Source organism: Crocodylus porosus, unplaced genomic scaffold (genome assembly GCF_001723895.1).
Source record: "Crocodylus porosus isolate Cpor-Errol unplaced genomic scaffold, CroPor_comp1, whole genome shotgun sequence".
NCBI classification, from domain to species: Eukaryota; Metazoa; Chordata; order Crocodylia; family Crocodylidae; genus Crocodylus; species Crocodylus porosus.
Window position 1 is genome coordinate 7743529 of NW_017728921.1, and position 6033 is coordinate 7749561.

Here is a 6033-nt window from a genome sequence, read left to right on the forward strand (position 1 = left end):
CCGCCTGCCCCTGCCCCGGCCCCGGCTCCTGCTCCTGGCAGCGCTGCTGTGCCGAGGTAAGCCCCCGCCCGCCAGTGCATCCGCGAGCCTTGCAGCGCCGGGCACAGCCCGTGCGTGCCTGGGTGGGGAGTCGCAGATGTACCTGCAGGTACATTCACTTGGAGCCCCTGGATGTGGGGCGGCAGGGGCTCAGCCCCCATTAATGTATCCGGCAGACTCGCAGCAATGCAACTTGGGGAAAAACAACACTCAGGTGTATGAATGGATGGGGGAGTTGCCCGTTTACCTGCAGGTCGATTTGTACTTGGAGCCCATGGAGCTGGGGTTGGATCGCATTCATGTATCCGGTAGACTTGCAACAACGCAATCCGTGCAAAACAAAGAAAACACCCCCCCCCACACACACCTGCATGCGTGGACTGAGGAATTACCAATTTACCTGCAGGTAAATGTTTTCGGAGCCCATGGATCTGGGGTCAGGAAGGACTTGGACCCGGGGAACGTAGCTGGTAGACTTGGCAACCATGCAATTCTTGCAAAAAAAAAAAAAAAGAGAAGAGAAACCCCACCCAATTGCATGTGTGGATTGGGAAGTTACCAATTTACCTGCAGGTAAATTTACTTGGAGCCCATGGCTCTGGGATTGGGAAGGACTTGGATGGCATTAATTTATCCAGTACACTTGCCAAAATGCAGTTCTTGAAAAAAACACCAAATGGCATGCATGGATCGGGAAGTAAATTTGCCCTGACCTGGGAGCGGTAGGGGCTAAAGGGTTTTTCCTTCCTTTGTAGCAGGGGGCATGGGCTGTATGCCAGGGGGCTCTGGAGCCATGTACGTTTCTCAGGAGCAGGCTGGGGTGTCTGGTCTGTGCTGTGGCAGGGTTGGCGGGAGTTTTATGTGGAGTTTGGAGAATCCATTCGTGGAGGATGGTTTGCAAAGGGATGATCCTGCCTCAGGACTAGTGTAGTGGTTTTCAGCATTTTTTGTACCAGGTCCCATTTGTAAACCTTGATGACCAGTCCCCAAACCAGTGCCTGTCACTCCTGACCTGCTGTCCACAGTGTGTGGGGCAAGGGGGTGTGCAGGGCAGCGGGGACCCCAAGCATCCCCCTTGCAAGCTGGATCTCTGCCAGCCTGCACGGGAAAAGCCCCAGTTTTCCACATTTTTTCTTCTTTAAAGTTGGTTCACGACCCTTTCATATATTCTTGCAACCCACTTTTGGGTCACAACCTGTGGGTTGAGAAATGCTGGCATGGATAGATGACCTCTGGAGGTCTCTGCCAGCCCCACTTCTCTGTGATCCTATGCTTCCTACCTGCTTCTGATTCCTCCACGTAGTTGTTGGATGTTTAACTTCTTGTGTCAGGTTCCCTGTTGTGTGCGCCCCGCTGAAATGGCTAAAACCCCCCCCCAGAATCATTTTGCTTTTTACCCTTTGGATATTGGTGGCAGTATTTGAATGACATGAGGAAGATTAGGAATGAATGACTCTTCATTGTTCAGGCCATTCTGGTCCTGTCCTGCCAATGCCTTTCCCAGGCTGATTGAATGTAGAGGCTGCCGGGAGGTACGGAGGAATATCTTGGTAGCGAAGCGGAGGCAATTCATAAAGGGACTTTCCCCAGCTTAGTAGGGAAAATGCAGAAAATTGCATGGCCTCCTTAATGCCAGTCATTTTCATATAGTACATTAAAATTAATGGGCATCACAGGGACTCAACATGCTATAAAAGGACTAATGCGAAGAATCAAAAATATGGGTTTCTCTTCTGAGTGCTGCAGCCTGGAGGTCTCCTGCTCACCTAGGGAAGCCGCATGGGAGTCAAGCTTGCTAAAAGAGCTGGTGTTTTGCATCTTTTCTTCAAGGTTATTCTTGAGCATTTCAAATATTAAGGCACCTAGATGTATGACACTTGCATTAGTGCATGGAGCTAATATGTGAGATCCTAGTGTCGGACAAGATTTATAGAAAGGAGAGCCTTGTGGGAGTGCTGTCCTTTTTAAGAGGTGGAGGAAAGCTCCCCAGCAAGAGGTTATAAACAGCCAAGCCGCGTTAAGCCATTGCTCTCTGCTGGAACCCGGGGCAGCATCAGCTCAGCGGTGCTGTAAAAAGTCTGCGGCGATGCCAGGGTGAGCCGCTTAGCAGCAGCAGCTGCTGGGAGCTTCTGAGCCTTGGTCTTTTGAGAAGGAGAGGAAAATATTAGTTTCCTGTGGGGAAGTTAAAGCAAAGCCTCCGATGAGGGACTTGTCGTTCGCTGTTATACTTCACAGTAGGATGGAGAAGAGAGCCAGCTAATTAAACTCTTTAACTAAGGTGTTTGTACAATTTCCTTGTGTGGCCTTAACAAGCATTTTATTTGCTCTCCCCTTCTGTATTTTCACTGGTTTCTACGGATGGTGATTGTTCCTGAGAGCCGAAGTCCTACTAAGTGGAAATCATTTTTAGGTCTCAAACAAAACATTTGTAAAATGTCCCGAAACTTATTATTATAGACAAATTGTCATTTGATATTTAAATGGCTATGTTTCCTTCATTAGCATCTACTATCAGGCCTGAATTTCCAAGAAAAATCCTCCAGATATGCTGCTGTGGGCCTAACTGTGGCATTAAACTGTGGTTATTATCTGGTTCATAATGTGAATTAATTGATTGTCAGGAGAAAAGCCTGGCAGATGTGCCCTTACGCATGTAAAAGAATGCACCTCTGTCTTTGCACGTGTACAGATTTCCTTGTGACACACTGGGTGTGTGTGCCCAAGCTGGGGTTGGGTGTGTGAAAATGTGTGCACAAGTAAATCCTCGGTGCCTGCATGTTCCTTTCAGCCTTAATTCCAGAAATGATTTCTGTTCAATAGAGCACGAAAACATGTGCTTAAGTCCTCCTACGGCCAAGGGGACTTAAGCAAATTATCCATGCATTACATGTTGAAATAATCTGCAAACAGTTAATTAGATTTTTAAGTTTAAAAATGTGCTTAAGTCCCATTGGCTGTACATCCATCTAATTGCTTTTCTGAATCAAAGTGTAGGTGCTCTGAGGACGCAGCAGGAAGACTGACTACGTACATGTAGTGCATAGACAATTGTGACTGCTGAGAGTCCGATTAGTTGTAAAATGAATGAGAAGCAGCAGTTAGATGTGCAAAGGACCCTAAACCTTAAGACATCAGTGCACAGTTGTTCAGGCTAAATGTTAGTTCACTTGTGCACACAGTGTATGCACCTGAGTAACAATTATACATGCAAATGGTGAATGAAGTTATCTGAGTGTTGTGCACACATGAGTGTATGAGAGGATGGCTTTTGTGTACACACAGTTGCACACCCTGTGGTGGAAACAGCTCTGTATGCAAGTGAGATTCGCCTCATTTTTACGCCAGTGTTAATTAGAAAAAACTTCCCAGCGTGCATATAAATGAACGTAGAATCAGGCCTGGCATTCCCAGCAGTAAGTCCCCCACCCTAGTTTTAAGCTGATCAAACATTAAGCTTCCTACTCTTTCTTTCAAAGTCTTTTCCATAGCACAGCTCAGCTTACTGTTTCTGGAGATTTTCCTAAACTTCCTATTTGTTCGTTTCATCCTATTAGTGCTAGTTAAGAACACAGCAGGGATGCACATTATGCTAAAATTATTACAGCCTGGAGTTCATAAGTAAGTGGATAATTTTTCTTTTTAGATAAAACATTTCCAAAACAGAACAAGCATCGTATTAATTTTTAATTTGTTTTTATGTTAATATGTTGGGGCAGATTCTGAAGCTTTATTAGCTATCTTATAAGAAAAAACTTAACTGTTCAAGGTAAAAGCCGTATGTAGTATATCTGATATGCTGCAAATGTCTGCCCATGTGTGCTTAGGAGCATCTTTCTGGCTGACGGAGAAGTGCTTGCGAATAGGGACCTACAACATCATTCTCAGTGACGAACATCTGGCTCGGTCTTAAAGTAAAAAGGGGGGTTCTTAAATATTTGTACAGAATAAAGTGATGGGTAATGATAACATTTTTTTTTTCAAAGTTTCCTAAACATTTGCTAGTTCGCAGCTATAATTTACCAGATTTCTTGAGGAGAAACGATTTAATTAGTGCCAGTTCCTTCAATGTTAAAAAATTAACCCAAAAAGCAAATGCTGGGCACGGCTTTACAATATGCCTTGTAGTGTGTAAGCAAGAGCAGTGGGATGAACAGAAGGCAAATTCACGTTTGGTGTCAGAAAATACAATGGCACGGTAGGGATGCACCTTATAGACTAACTCAATCAGAGATGCATTAGCTTTTGTGCTCTGTGCATGTCCTGTCACAGCCTCTGATGAAATCAGTGAGGGCCTGTGTAAGCTTATGAACTACTTACTCAGTTTATAAGGTGCTTTTCTATCTCGACTTCTGCCTGACTTTAACCCATGTAGGTACTTTTCTGCTCAGGAAACGCAATGGTCGCCATAAGGTAAAGAGTGGATGTCTTGTTAATTGGTATATATTAGCCTGAACGAAGTACTGGCTTGTGCCCTGTTGTGAACCATTGTCTGGTGGCCTCAGCCGATGAATAACCATGTGGTTGTTAATGCTGACGTAAACAGCAGTCAGTGTTTGCAAATAAACTCCTACTATGAGGTTTTCAAACTAAAGCTCCATTGAGAAGAATCTGAGCAGCTCCTATTTCTAAGCTGTTGTTTCTGTCTTCAGAACTGGGTTATATTCTGGAGTTTTTCGTTGAAACCGCAAGGTCTAGAAAATCTTTTTTGTTTGTTTGTTTTTTTGTTAATGAAAGCTGAAAATTTTCAGGAGTGGATGACACCACCTAAGAAGTGTCAGAGTACAACTCTGGTCCGTGCTGGTTTTCTCTTAAGCCTCAAGTATAAAAGCCTAGGTATTTGATTCAGTGATTCGGGGACACTTATGTGCTCAGTGTGGCAACATCAATCAGCGCTCTGGCAGTGCCCCAACCATATCTAACATGCAGCCTGTTTAGAGAGAGGATACGTTATAATAAAAGGTAAGAGAAAAGCCATAAAACAAATTGGCTTCCTAGTCTTCATATACAAGGACTGTAATTGAAAATCATACCACCCAAAGTGAGAGTGTTAGATAAAGAAAGAAGACAGATGTTTTGGACAAGATGTGGAAATAAGACTCCTAAGATGAGCCTGAGAATGATCATATCTTGTGTATAGTTTTAATGCCAAAGCTGAACTTTGTTTTATTTAAGGAAGACAGTAGCTAAGGCTGGAAATCAGGAGATTTGGGTCCTGTTTTTTCATATCGCTAACTTCCTTTGTGATTTGGGCAACTTCTGCCCTTTGTCTTTTGTATTGAGAGTTTGACTTCTTCGGGGGAAGGAAAGTCCCTTGCTGTCTATGCAGTGAGACCATGACCTTTCAACACACACCAAGCACCACCATGATATTGTGATGCTGTTCTGTAATCCTGAAATGTTTGTATCAACGTTTCCCAACAACGGAAAAGCGAAATGGCCAAGAAAACACAGCTATAATGCAGTCCGCTCTTAGGCCAAAGTATATATTACTGGTTCTTAAACATAGCTTTGGAAAAGAAAAGTTGACATCTAAACAGTTCACTTAATTACATAAACCAATATATCGTGCTAAATGATATACAACATGATACCAACATAATGTGCAGGTTGTGGCAAAACAGTTGATTTTAATGACATTAGGGTTTTAGTGGTTGTTGTAACTTGTTCTGAACTTTTAGGACCATGGAGAGAAAGCCGTCCCCAGTTTTATTTTATTACTTCTCACCTTCATTCTGACTTTTAAATTTTAAAAGTTAGCGCTTTGGTTGAGCAGGCATATCAGTGGGTGCATCTACACGTGCACTTTAATGCACAGTAGCCTATTTTACTGCACATTAAGCATCGTGTCAAAAACTGTGCCAATACACTAATGCACAGTAAAATTAGGCTACTGTGCATTAAGTGTCACTAAAAAGCTGTGCACTTTCATTACTGCGCATTGGGGCAATCGAATGCATACTTATTTAGTACCTCACTTTAGAGGTTCTAAATTTA